Raw genomic sequence first — 14,636 nt, 5'->3', positions numbered from 1 at the left:
GGGGGTCTGCTCCTGCTCTCACCTCAGCAGCACATCATACAAGGCTCTGTCCAGATGCATCCTCCTCATGGACCCAAGTGGACGCCGGCAGCTCTCAGCATAGAGCACAAGAGCTCAGCCCAGAGCAGAGCAATTTTCCTAGCAGCATGTGGGGACCTGTTTTCTGAGACGTCACCACACAGTTTAAGATGCGCTGATCCAGTTCACTCCTAGTTTCTAGGCAAGACAGTGTACAAACTGTCCCAGAAACAGAGCCATCTACCCCTTTCTTAAAAAGAGCCAAATAAGGAAGCTCTACAAACTCGCTGGTGTCTCATATCCCTACTCTGTAACCTAAATCTTTTCTGATATGATTAAAGCTCCCTCATTCTTGGGCTATTTTCAGAGGGAATTATAGGAGCTGTACAATTCATAAAAATTCCGTCAACTGCCTTGGGGACTGTCATTAGGTTTTTTGGGGGTTTTTAAAAAATTCTTTTAATCTGGTTTTTTAGAGATCATTTTCCAAATATTTGTTTGTTTTCTTTGCTATCTTCTGAGTCTATTCCAACTTCTTTAAATAATGAACATATCAGAGTCATAGTACAGTCATTTTGGAAAACATGATAGGGAGTCCTGTAAAAGTTAAAAGTAGAACTAATATATGATCCAGCAATCCCACTGCTGTATGTATATATCCAAAGCACATGAAATTGTTATGTTGAGACCTATGCACTCCAAGAAATGGAAGCAACCTAAGTATCCATCAACTGGTGAACAGAAAGAGAAAATGTGACATGCAGTATAAACACAATAGAATATTCAGTCTTTCTTTCTTTAAAAAAAAAAAATTGTCTGATGCAGTTGGCACACACCTGTAATACCAGTAACTCAGAAGACTGACTGTAAGAGGATGGTAAGTTCAAGGCCAGCCTTGGCAGCTAAGTGAAACCCTGTCTCAAAATAAAAATAAAAAGGGTTGCGACTGTAACTCAGTTGTATAGCACCCTGGGATTTAATCCCCAGTGAGAGAGAGAGAGAGAGAGAGAGAGAGAGGAAGAATACAGATGAACTTGAAAATTATGTTTAAGTTAAATAGACCAGGCACAAAAAGACAAATATTACATACTCTGACTCACATGTGGAATCTAAAAAATAGGTGCTGTTCTAGAAGTTGAGAATAGAACTGTGGAGCTTGGTGGGGGAGTGGCCAATGGGTACAACGTTAAAGGAAGACAGTAGTTTAAGAGGCCTACTGAATAGCACGGTGACTGTAGTTAATGATGCTACATTATATTCCTGAAAAATTTTGGGAGAGAGGATATAAAATGTTTCCACCATAAAAATGATGACTATGTTAGGTAATCCATTTGTCTGTTAGCTGGATTAAGCATTCCACAATGAATATATACTTCAAAATATTATGTTGTACATGATAAATATATACAAATATGTCAATTTAAAAAATTCATTATTTGGGGAGAAGACACTTATAATAAAGCAATAAGAACAAGAATAACAAAAACTATAAAAGTCTATTTGGAGTACTAGAAATTGGGTTACAGAGATTAGAGGATTCTGTGTACTGTCTTTGCAACTGTTCTGTAACGCCAAAATTATTTCAATTATAATTGCTTATTTGAAGAAAAAAGAATAATAGAGTCTTTCCATGTAGAGATGGAGTCTCACCTGAATGTTATTTGCATATCACTACCTGGACCATGAAATCCATCCTCCCATAATTCTGGATGTCTGCCACTAAGCAAATTCATACATTTGTATATTTACTCCTTCAGTAGACATCTGCCAAATACTTATAATATGCCTGGTCCTATGTTAGCTGTTGAGAATACAATGAGATATGGCACTGGCCTGTTCAGTAGGGGAGAGACATTGATCACTGGAATATAGGGGGGCTTTTTAGATCCACAGGAAGAGGTAAGAATAGCTCTTCCCTGGAAAGCCAAAGCCCAGAGGAGGTGACATTTGACCTAGTGCAATGGTTAAAATATGTGCTCCAAATTCATGTGCTGGAAATCTAATCCCCAGTGCAACCATGTTGAGAGGTGGAGCCTAATGGAAGGCCCTTGGGCAGAGCCCGTATGAGTCTGTTGCTGCTGTATGGCAGGACCACTGTGCTTGTGAAAGCAAGTTGGCCCTTCCTGCCCTCTCTTGCGTGTGCTTTCTTCCTTCTGTCATGGCACAATGCAGCAAGAAGGGTGTGGCCCCTTACCCTTAGACCTCCTGGCCTCCCAAACCAGAAGAAATACATCTCTGGTATTTAGGAATTACTTAAGAAGGCATTCTGCTTAAATGGCATAAAATGGCCTAAGACACCTAGATTTTAATAGATAAGTAGGAGACTGCTTGAAGATCAGTCAGTCTTTTTCTTTATGTATGTATTATTAATCTATCTTCTCTCCATAGAAAGCCTATCAGTTTGGAGTCAGTGAAAATAGCTAAGGGACAAATGAGAAGACCAGCTGGTCAATAGTGAGAGCAGCTAATGTGCTAGTGGTTTTGCAGTGTTAAATGTTTTATATGTATTATCACATTGAATTCCTGCCACAGTCCTATGGAGTAATACTATTATTTCCACTTTATAGATGAAGGAATTGAGGTTAAATAACTGGGTCACATACTTCTGCCTTTCCTAGTGACCATTAGACCCATTACTACCGCCCTTGCATTCCTTTATCTCAAAGTTCTACCCTTCTCTGGGGTTACTCAAAAGGAATTTCCCCAAGTCCTTGTATTCATTAGAGTTACTGATTAGTAAGATTTTACTTGGGACCAGAGCTCTTCTAAAAAGTTTTAGATGTCTCTTGAGTTCCTCAACATCTTAAAGGAAGTATTAAGAAGAGCTAGGTCACCACCAGGCTTGATTCTTCCTGGCATGTGCCACCTCACTCTGGGGGAGCCTGGGGTCCTCTCTGTTGGTGACCTTCACACCTCAGTCATCTACTCATGTCTCATAAGGCACTTGCCTTGTCCTAGGTACTGAAAATACAAAGAGGAACAGCAAGAATCCTTGGCTTAGAGGGGCAGACAAACAAGTCTACTGAAGGAAAATGGTCATGCAAATGAAAGATGACATTATCATGAGTACTTTTTAAAGACACCTGCATTGGGGTGCTTTGGGAGTGCTAGAGAAGGAAGCACTTAACTCTGCCTGGGATGGGAAGGAAAGGGAAAGGAGAGAAAAGCTTTCCAGAAGAGGCAATGCTGACCATTAAGCTACATCTAAGGAAATCAGTAAGAGTTTTCCCAATAGACAAAATAGAAAGGGGTATTTCAGGCAGAAGAAATAGCTCTGTGAAGCGAGCAGCCAAGCAAAAGCAAATGGGAGACCATTGCAGGTTGGGAGATGCTGAAGCCAGGGAGATTGGAGGCAGAACTCCAGCAAGGGAGGCCGGGGGTACCAGTGCGGTCCTCACAAGCTCTTGTCTGCAGCAGGAAATCCTTGACCATCTGGGCTGCTCTCCAATGCTCACTGCACCTGCTACAGGTGATAGGAAGCAAACAACACAGTGATCCTGCTGAGAGCTGATTTGGTTCATGTGTACACTGCTTCCTCTTTAGGTCACTGTCTGCCATTTAGAAAACACTGCCAAGTCAAGAGGGAACTGGAGATGTTAGAGATGGGAAAATGGGGCCCTATGGAGTGAAGTTACTCCCCAAAGTCTCAAAGTGAGTCAGTAGCTTGTCTAAAAAGAGAAGTAGAGCCACCAGAGTGGTAGTTTGGTTCAGTCAAGTTGAGAGAAAAACACATCAATTAGCATCTTAAGAATCCAAGCGTTTAAAAAAAAACAAAACAAAACCTTGCACAGTTTAGGAAAGAAGGAGAGGGAAGGGAAATGAGGAAGACAGGGAAGGAAGCAAGAGTACAAGTTAAATAATCTAGAACTTTTACAAAACTTTCCTAGGGAACGAACTTTAATGTCAACTACAAATTGTATGATATAGTCACCACCTGAAAATCACACTTCATTGTGTATATATTATGTGGGGGCAGGGGGACTATAAAATCTCATTTTCACATCCATCTTCTCTCTCCAAAAGTCCTTAGCCTGGCCATTCTGTTTTGTATACCACATTTCTCACCCAGAGCCCAGGAAGCTCCCACAGACATGACAGAACTGGTAGTCGATACCAGAAGCCAACAGCATGGTATTCGTTATTTTGTGCTCAGTGGTCAAAGGGTTCTGGGCTCAGCCTTGCCTGAGACATTGGCAGTGGAAAGTACCTTTTAACAGTTGAGGAAGTGGGGCCAGGGTGAAAAAATGTACAGCAATTTTAAGAAAATCCCAGCCACATCCATCATGAGTCATGAGAAGCAAAGAGGTCTGTGGGCATCTGTGGTGAAAGGCAGGGGTGTCCCTCCCCGTCAGGTGCACTAGTACTCAGGACCTGGTTCTGCTACCCTGCACTTTATTTCTACCTGCTCTTCCACTCCCTAAGTCTCCAGGCATTTTCATTCATTGCAGTTTGAGCTAAAAAAAAAAGAAAAAGTGAGACTATGTAGAGTGCACACAGCAATGCCATCACAACCTTCTACTTCTCTGTGTTGGGGTCGGGTACTGTGGACTGAATCCAGGAGTGTTCTACCACTGAACCACATCCATAGTCCTTTTTATTTCTTTTGAGATCAGGTCTTGCTAAGTTGCCCAGGTTGCCTGGAACTTGCAATCCTCCTACCGCAGCCTCCCGAGTCTCTGGGATTACATGCATACGCCACTGCACCTAGCTAGCGTCTACGTATTCTTAGTAATATAATCTCATTTTCAATAGGCTCCTTGGAGATGTTCCTTTAGAATCTCGAATAACAAGCTTACTTTTGAAAATAAACAAAACAAGGAGTTACAGAAAAATTAAAGCAGGAAATGTATATTAATTTGATGAATAAGCTTGACAGTTTTTAAGTTTTTTTTTTTGTGTGTGTGTGTGTGTGTGTGCGTGTGTGTGTACTACAGATTGAACCCAGGGGTACTACCTACTGAGCTACATCCCCAGCAAACCCCCTCCCCTTTTATTTAAGTTTTGAGGCAGGATATTGCCCAGGCTGACTTTGAACTCTTGAATCTCCTGCCTCAGCCTCCCAAGCTGCTGGGATTACAGGCAGGCGTACACTATCACGCAGGGCTATCTTGATTTTTCTTTTTTAAAGTCACAGTTGGTTTATGAATATTTACCTATACCAATTCACAATGAGATATACTACAGCATTTTTCTTGTCAAAATTTTCAGTGGCAAAAAAGACTTAAGTGGCTAAATGAGCTATTCAAATATCTTTATAACTGTTATTTTAAGGACTGTGCATCATAAAATACTCGAGCATTAATTTGTTTTTCAAACATGTTTGGTATTTGTTTGTTTTTCAAACATGTTGGTCTGCCAGCAGTCCCATCAAAGGTGAAGATGGGATTTCTTCCTAATAGAAATGTAGCATTAGGAACAATCATTCATTACTCAATTTCTGAAAGGAGCATTAAATGTATTATCAGAAGGCATCTAATGGATGATGTCAGAGGATACAATGCAGTTTAAACAGTTTCAGAAACTGTTCACATAAAATGGAAAAGAGGTAAGGTGTGAATCTTTACTCAGTCAGTTACTGGCTCTGGGACCTTGGATAAGTCACATAACCCCTTCCTGAACCTGTTTGGTCATCTGTAATAAGGAAGATAATAATACCAACTTTACATAAATAACTATTTGTGGAAAGAAAAGAACAGCTCCATTTCAAGTGCTTGGCATGACATCCAGCAAATGTAGTGATGCTGGGTGTGGTGGATGGACACATGGGCTGACAACATGGGGAAATGGAAGGGAATGACGGACCAAGGACACATTCAGTAAGTGGGGAGCAGCTGCCTCATTTTACAGACAAGAGATCTGAGTCTTAGAGGCTCAAGAGTCCTGCTTCATCTCCACGTTTGGAAAAGACTGGAATATGAGTCCAAAACTGACTACATTTGCTTCCCTTTCTACCACATCTGCCTCCTTCATGCATAGGAACTGCTTTAAAACCTCTGAAAAGCATACACATTCTTAAAAACTGACATTCATAGGACACTGGAGGGAGAATCAAGACACAGAAAGTGCAGGAGGGTGGGAAGCAGGGAGGAAGACCGTGAGATCACCAGAGAGAACTGCCCCAGCTGTCATTCTCAGTGGTCACAGGTAAAAAACCGAATTAGTGATATTCTGATGAAAAGTCAACATGAAAAGACAACCAGGGAGAGGAAAAATCTGAAAAGGTCCTTCAAAGTACCCACCATATTTCATCTTTCCAAAGGGGAAATTTAAAAAAAATGTTTATAAACCACTGGAAATGATGTAGGATGGCCAATTTGCATTTTTAAGATGAAGGAAGGGTGCTGAACACTGCAAAACTATACACATGTTCATTTTCTTCTTACTTTCTTTTTGCACTTGTTACCTAGTTTTCTCCATAAAGGAATTTATATCCCATTCTCCCTTCTTCAAGCTGATCCTTCTGGTGAAGGTAACACAAGTTGAGTATCATTTATACACAATGTTTGGGACCAGAAGGGGTTCAGATTTTATAGTTTTCCAGATTCTGGAATATTTGCAAAGAACTTAATTCAAATATTTGAAATCACAAATGCTCTAAAAGTTCCAACTTTTTGAGCATTATGTTAGTACTCACAAAAAGTTTTGAACTTCGGAGCATTTCAGATTTCAGATTTTTGCATTAGGGCTATTCAACTTGGATAAGCCAACAGTATCGAGGAGACACAAAGAACCTATATTTTGCTGGGTATGGTGGCACAGAGTGGCTTGGGAGGCTAGGGCAGGAGTTCACAGTCAGCCTTAGCAACTTAGTGAGGCCCTAAGCAACTTACGGACACCCTGTCTCAAAATAAAAAATAATAAGGGCTGGAAATGTGGCTCAGTGGTTAAGTGCCCCTGGGTTCAATCCCTGGTACCAAAACAAACAAAAACCCTGTATTTTACAATGTTCCAACTAGGCTAATGAAAACACACTTCTAATCATGAATTTTGTCTGAGGGATGGCAAATAGAGAAAAACATGCAAATTTACACAAATACATTTATGTAGCTCTTTACTTCACACATTTGCATACATAACTTGGATAAATTTTAGTGATCACCACTAACTTTCAGTGATAAGGGACCAAAATGCAGGGTATTATTTAAGTGCAAGGTAATTATTTCATTAATTTACTTCCCTATGGAAAGTGTAACCAGAGAAAAAAGGAAAAGCAATTATCTGGAAGACAGAAATTCACATGCCTAATTAATCTGCCTGCCAAATTTGATGTCTTGCCTCATCTGCTGTGGAGAATGTAATCTCTTTTCCACTTTAGCTCAGCCATCAAGAAGGTACGAATGCAAAAAATATGAGTAAAAAAGGAAGGCGTGTACTTATGTGTGCGCTTGCACAAGAGAGAGAGAGAGAGAGAGAGAGAGAGAGAGAAAGGGGGAGAGACAGAAGGAAAGGGGGAGAGACAGGAAGAAGGGGGGAGAGAGAAAGAGAGGGAGAGAGAGACCCTGTCCATCTGTCCATGTAACCAGCACTAGTCTAAAACAAGAATCAATGCTACAACCACAGAACTGTGGCTTTGCTAGTTCCTCAATTTAATATCTTAGCTTTTCCTTCCACCCGAAAAACAACTGACCATATTTGAGAAATAGCCTCCTTGTAGCCTGTAAGTGGGGCTGACACCACCCTGGCTCTGAAGTTGAGCAAAACTTATTTTAACTCAGTATGTAGGTCACTTTTTACCTATATTCTTCCCCTCAAAATTAAAATAATCTTTTATTCATTCAGTTTTTAGCATACCTATATTTAACCATTTACTGTGCAATGACAGATATGTGTACTTGGATATAAATGAAAAACTGCTTGATTTATTCATGACTACTGGTCATGACAGATTAGAAAATAAATGTCACTTGACTAAAATTATGCTAAATTTCCAAGAAAGAGAGCCTTTTAAAGCTTCTGAGGGTGGAAACCATGTTTATTTGAACTCAACTTGAAGACTTGGGCACACATAAGCATCATAGTTTACTGCCTGTTTATTCCAGAAGGTTGTTCTAGAATTCAACAGGTGATGTGACATTGACCCAACTGTAGAAAATTAAAAAAATAAGCTGGGTGTAGTGATGCATGCCTGTAATTCCAGCAACTTGGGAGGCTGAGGCAGGAGGATCACAAGTTCAAGGCCAGCTTCAGCAACTTATGGAGACCCTGTCTCAAAATAAAAAATAAAAAGGGCTGGGAGTGTAACTAATATGGTTAAGGCACTTAGAAAAATGCCCAATTCAAAGCAGGTAGCATGTAAGTATGAGCTGTTATTATTTGGGCAATAAGTTGAAACTCCTCTCCTGTCTCTACTATTTGCAATATCTTACAAGATGCAGTAATTATGCAATTGCTGGGAAGACTGATGTAATGATTGACAAACCAAAACAACAGGAAGACTCTCTAGTATAAGTTAGGAAGTAGAATCAGAAGGGAACTGGGGAAAGGGACAGGGAGACGCCAACTGGAGGGGGATCCCCTAAGAGACGAATGTCTAATCAGGAGGGAACATTCTGGAATTTTAAAATGAAAACAGGATGAAGCATCAAGGCTTTTAGTTTAAGAAGTACATTGTCATCTGGCAAAACAGGGAAACTTGAAACTCTCCAAATCTGTGACACTGATTATTTTTATATTTTGATGAACCCTAATTCCAAGTTTAATTTCTGCAGTGCTCAGAATGGTATAATTTCACTGGATATCTGTGAGCTGGGAAACTACTAGACTACCTCTCCCCCCACACACAAAAAAACCTACAACTCTAGAGACAAATTAATCCAAATGATGTCATTCTGCTATAACATTTGATTAGTCATAAAGTCCACCACCTTTATAATCTCACTTCATAATCTTCTAACTCTTTCTTCATAAATATAATCTTATGAGCTTACTTCTTTATTTTACCCAACCTGATTTTAAAATTTGTTTTCTGTCTCTCCTGTACTCTTTACGTAACAAGAAGTTAACTTAAAAATTATCTAACGATAACCCAAAGTGACTAAGTAAAAACTACTGATATTTGTTCTTGGGTTCTTTGTCATCAAAGCCTATTACTGGGTACATAGTTTTTGTAAGAACAGTTAGTTTCTAGCTCAATAAATCTATTTAGACTAAAATGATGAAATTATAATTTTTCCTGTATACCAAGGTCACTGCGTCATTTGCAAAAATTTTCTCTTCTTTCTTCCCTTTTTTCTTTCTCTTGGGTCAAACCCATATCTCTGTACATGCTAGGTAAGTACTCTACCACCAAGCTATACTGCCAGTCCTATTTTATAGAGTTTTGAATTTCTTGAGCTCAATGTCCATTTGATGCCTTGAGGCTAAAAAGTAGAATAGTGCTTTGGCAAAGACAAAGCACGGTAGACTCAAATCATTCAATGACAGCTGCGTCTTCCATCATAAGCAATCACTGTGGGAGCTCAGTAATTGTAAGTCAAATCAAAGATTTCTATGTATATATAACAAACTGATAAAAAGTACTTGTGACAAATGTTCATTTCAATAAATATCATTAGCACCTACGCTGCCAGGAGACAGAAAGAATGTCAAATTTACTCTAAGATAAACATACTAAGCAAACTCATGCACACACTCATTAGTTGGGGGTTGGGGGTGGGAGTGGTAGAGACAACAGGGAAGTCCTTTGAAGGAACATGTTTCTTGAAGTGAGCCTTGAAAAATGATCAGAAATGTTACCAATAAAGGGGGAAAAGCAATTAAAGAAACAGTTGAAGTGAGTGAAAGAGCATAGAACTTTCTGGTGGCTTGTGGTCTGGTGCTGAATGTGGGTAGGCAAGCGGGGGAGGGGAGGGCAAGAGCAGAAGGAAGTGACAAGAAATAGGGTTGAGGAAGTGGGTTAAGGCAAGTTTGTGAAGGCACTAAATTTTTCAGTAAAGTTATTAATAAAATACTTTTTTCTATTATATGAAATTTGCAATGATACCAATTTATAAAAATAAAAGTGTCTCTGGACTTCTTCCAAATACCTTCTCTTTCTCTGTTTCTATCTCTGTCTCTGTCTTTCTCCCTCTCTAGTTTTCATAACCAAGATCTCTTTGGTCAGTTTCAGTAATGAAAGTCCATAATCCTCTCCACCGAGGGCAAGCAGGCAGCATGGAAGAGAGGCTCTGGGAACTCATATATGGAGCCCAGAGCTGGAAATCCTGGCCACTGCCCAACAGTGACCTTGGTCCAGCTCCTTTAGGAGCTAACCCCACTCTTCACCTCTAAAACGGTAGTTGAGATGATTCAACAAGGTCATGCACCAAGAGCGACTGCACACAACAAGTCCTCATAAGTTTCAAGGATAACCATTACAGTCAGCCCTCCAGGTTCATGGGTTCTGTATCCATGGATTGCATTAACTTCAGATCACAAGTCTTCTAAAAAGAACTTGCATCGGTGTTGAACATGTGCAGATTTTTTTTCTTATCATTATTCCCTATATAATACAATATAAGAACTATTTACATAGCATTTACATTGTAGTAGGTATTATAAGCAACCCAGAGATGATTTAAATCACACAGGAGGATGTGTGTAGGTTCTATGCAAATACCATGCCATTTCATATAAAGGTCTTGAGCATTCAGAGATTTTGGTAGCCACAGAGGTCCTTTTCCTGTCCCAACTTCAATGTATACATTTGAATGAGACTTTACTTGTTGACTTTCCCTTCCCCAGAGGGTTCAGAGATAGAATAATAAATGAAGTTAAAACACTGAAATTGTTTCTCTCATTAATGATTGTTTCAAGGCATAATTTGCAATGGAGATGAAATTTTAAATGCTACAGAGAAAAAATATCCCTGGGATTGCTAATGAAATGTCTGCCCAAACACCAGTCCATTCTACCACAGCTGTGTTTCTTCAAAGGGCAAAAGATGTAGCTGATTTCCCCCTTCCTCACTTTACGGGGGTGAGAGGGAATGAAGAAGAAGAAGAGATACCTGATAGCACACCAGTTTGATGTTTTGACAATATAAACTTGATTTGAATTAATTTTTTGTATTCCTTCCCAAATGTAAGGGGAAAATGCTGAGATTCCTTTATTTCCTAATTTATTTTATTCTCATTATTATTTTTACTTAAATAAGACAGTGTAGTTTTTAGTCTTTTCTGAGGTTTAAACTTCTGCAATCCCACATTTTTGCTAGTTCAATACCACTCAATGAGATGTATGAAATGATATTGATGGTCACATTTTGCATTGTGACCAGAATTTCACATTTATAAGTAAATGGTAAAATTCCATTCAAATTTGCCTACACAGACATTCTTTAAACAATTTTACCTAGTTACTTAAAGAATTATGATGATAACTCTTTGCAAATTCAAAATCAAGGTGTGTATGGATAATCCACCTCTTTTTGTTTACTGAGTTTTTTTTTTTTAAATTGTCCTGAGGGAGTAATTATGGAAAACAAGTTGCAAATACCTGATTAAGAAACATTGGGTTTTGATAAGTATGCTGATTAAAGCATCCATTTTCAGTCTTGATGGATTTCATGTGTATCATCTGTCAAAGGCTCTTAGGATTATTTGATATAGACAAATAAAAGCTGAAGCTACAAAATGCAAAATCTCTAAACTTCAGTGAAGTTTCTGGAATGAATATCCCATATCAACTGTAGAAGAATAATCTATTGTAATAGAAGGCTTTCCTCCAGAATCAAACTGAGTGTTCATTTGTATGGCCATAAACATTAACAAATAATTCAGGCTAGCTGACAAAAACAGTACAATCTACAACATAAATTGCTTTTATTTTTAGAGAATAAAGGGAGAGAAGACCTCTAATTCTGTGTGGTTATTAAGCACACCCATTAAAAAACGCTTGCTGCCAAAAATCACTCAAATAACTAGTATCACATTTGGTAACGTATGACCCGAGATGTTAATATATCCACTAAAGTACTATAAAGAAGTTTTGTTTTTTTTTTTTTCTAGGAAAACAGAACCACAGGAGCTAAAATTAACCTACCCCCATTAGGCTAATGAGCAATGCAATCCAAATGATCAATATGCACTTTCCTGAAAATGTTTTAAAGTAGATAAAATCATAGTAAATAGCCTTCCTGAAATAAAGCAATGGACATAAATCAGTACATGGTTTGGTTTTAAAAGGAAAAAAAAATCCTCATAGTTTGGGGGCAGTGATAATTGCAGATAACTTTGAGAAGAGCTGAATTCAAAGAGCTGATGGTCCCCATCCTGGACACCACACAAGGTGGCTGTAGGCTTCCCGAGCAGTTCAAGGAGGCAGGGCACACAGAGGACTCAGGCGGCAGGTGCTCAGATCTCCCCTGGAGGCAGAAGCCAGAGTCCCCAGAAACAGCCCAACATCCTCACAAGCAGTTACAAAGGACAAAAGAACATGAACAAATTTACCTTGTAGAAGAACTCCTTGTTCGTCCTGGTGTGTGACCAGAAACCCCCTTCTTTCTGAACTGCAGAACAGCTTTGTCAAGCCCGGGTATGTGGTCACAAGGCAGGAAGTGACTAGAGTGACAAATCATCAGCCAGGAAAGAAATAGATTTTGTCTTTATAAGGACATTTTACTTAACTTTTTTTTTTTTTTCATGTCCCCTCCCCCTAAAATAATCACCTGACAGAACAGGTCACACTAAATGCAGACGCACTACCACTTCCTCTTCAGCATTTTTCTATCTCCTTCTCTTCCTTTTTCTTCCAGCTGTCTCTAGTGAGCCCTGGGCTACTTAAGCCTTTCTGATCGTAGATAGCAAATGCAGGACAGCCTGCTACCTTGACTTTTTGGCCTGAGCCTAGTTGCAAAAGCAAAGCCCAGGTGTCTACCTACTTATAGCAGAGATGAACAAATTATTCATTTCTAGTGAAAGCCCCAAGGAGAAAGGTGGCCGTACACCTGAGATAACCGAAAGGGATTTCCTTGGGAAAGCCCCGCCCCGGCTGAAACCAAAGCCCTCTTGAGTCCCCTAACAATGATCTTATTGGTACAAACAAAACAAAACGACCTCTTTAAGAGAAAGACCTGAAAAGCAAAGGTTACTATATTATTTACGCATTCTTTTATTTATAGCACACCTATGTGCTAAGGATCTCCTTAACCCAATTAAAGATTTCAATTATTTAGATGTTTCCTATAAAGAACAACAGATCACACAGGCAGTTGCTATCATTAAATGGGTAGCTTCACACAGACCAGATTTTTTTTTAAATGCAGATTTTATAAAGTTAGTAGGGTTGTGAGGGAAATTTCATTCTATGCCCAAATCCCAGAAGCTTGTCTTGAGGACAAATTCCTATCTTCAAATGGAAAATCTTCAAATGCTCATGTTGGTTGTAAAAATTGTGTAACACCTTGAATAATGTTGACTAAATATTAAGGACAGTCTACACATTGCCCAGAGACAATGTGGTAAATCTGCTGTTTAGCAATGAGGATATAACATCTGGCTGGGCTCCCAGGTCCGATGGGGAGTTGAGGATCTCTGATTATTCTATAAAGACCCATGTTTGCTAGGAGACATGGACCCTATTGAGGGGCTGCGGGATTCTGACCAGCTGGAGGGCTACCCTTAGACTTCTTTGCTTTTTTGATTTCTCCTCTAGAAAGTTCCTGCTTTTAACCTCAAATGTTAAACCAAACTGTTCTGACTTATCTTCTCCATTAGCCAGTGGTGTAGATGTTTAGTTGGAAGTATATAGGGACCATTTAGGGGAAGAGAGTGGGGAGAACAGCAGAAAGTGATGGTGGAAATCCATTTCATTTAGAAATGATTCTAGACAGAAAACAGTGGTTCCCCCGGAAAGACAGAGGAGAATGAGAACCTGTTTTCTCTGTTGTATAATTACTCCCATTAATAAGTTACAGAAGGGGGTTAGGAAGCTCCTGAGTTCTTTCAGGACATCAGAGGAACACCCACACATCACATTTACAGGACTGATCATACTAAGGAGCAGCATAATGCTGGTGGAATCCACCATGTGGAAACCCCCCTCATTTGGGGCCCTTTAGAGGACTCCACATGGTGTCTTAATGGTCTTAATGGGTAAAGTCTGAGGGGACTATGAATCTCCCTCATCTGGTTCCACATTCTTGTGATTTCAGGATGGAAGGAGGGTCCAACAGTCATGCTTCATCACAGGGAACAGATAAGCAGGTCATTTACCTGGAAGAGGGCGAGTGGAAGCATTCTGTATCTACTGGTGCCCAGTCATCTGAGACCCGAGGACTCTGCAAAGAGCAAAACATATTTGTGCCTTTTGGTTCCAGCAGTGTGCAAGTGCCTGTTAGAACTGGTGGCTGACAAAGAAGGTACGATCACTGATCGCAGAGTTTGAAGTCTAGTGAGAAGAAAAACATGTGAGTAAATAAATGCCATCTATAAGAGGAGTAAAAAAAGGTAGTGGTAAGATGCAGATGCAGATTTGAGCAGAGTTGACATTTGAAGACAGTCAAGCATGACTAGCAGATGGTTCAAGTCGAAAGAAAGATTTAGTATTCCAGACAATGTTTAGATCGTCAAAGATGAAAGCCACTGAATTGGGTGTTGCTTAAAAGCAGCCAGTTGACGGAGACCTCTTCTACCTCAGCA

General features: G+C 39.6%; 1 protein-coding gene across 2 annotated transcripts in view; it reads right to left on the bottom strand.

Annotated features, from left to right (window-relative positions):
- The window catches only part of Lcp1 (lymphocyte cytosolic protein 1), a 53,031-nt gene extending 40,473 nt beyond the window's left edge, over window positions 1-12,558 (bottom strand). The window contains exon 1 of one of the 2 annotated variants that reach the window (XM_047552705.1): window positions 12,447-12,558. The gene's annotated coding sequence lies outside the window, so the exon portion shown is untranslated. Of the gene's footprint in view, window positions 1-8,143; window positions 8,204-12,446 lie in introns of those variants that run through there. The other variant, XM_047552706.1, reaches the window with a different exon arrangement.
- Between the last annotated feature and the right edge of the window lie 2,078 nt (window positions 12,559-14,636).

This window comes from Sciurus carolinensis, chromosome 5 (assembly GCF_902686445.1).
Source record: "Sciurus carolinensis chromosome 5, mSciCar1.2, whole genome shotgun sequence".
NCBI lineage: Eukaryota > Metazoa > Chordata > Mammalia > Rodentia > Sciuridae > Sciurus > Sciurus carolinensis.
The sequence above is the reverse complement of the archived record's forward strand: the minus strand, read 5'-3'. Positions and strand labels throughout refer to the sequence as shown.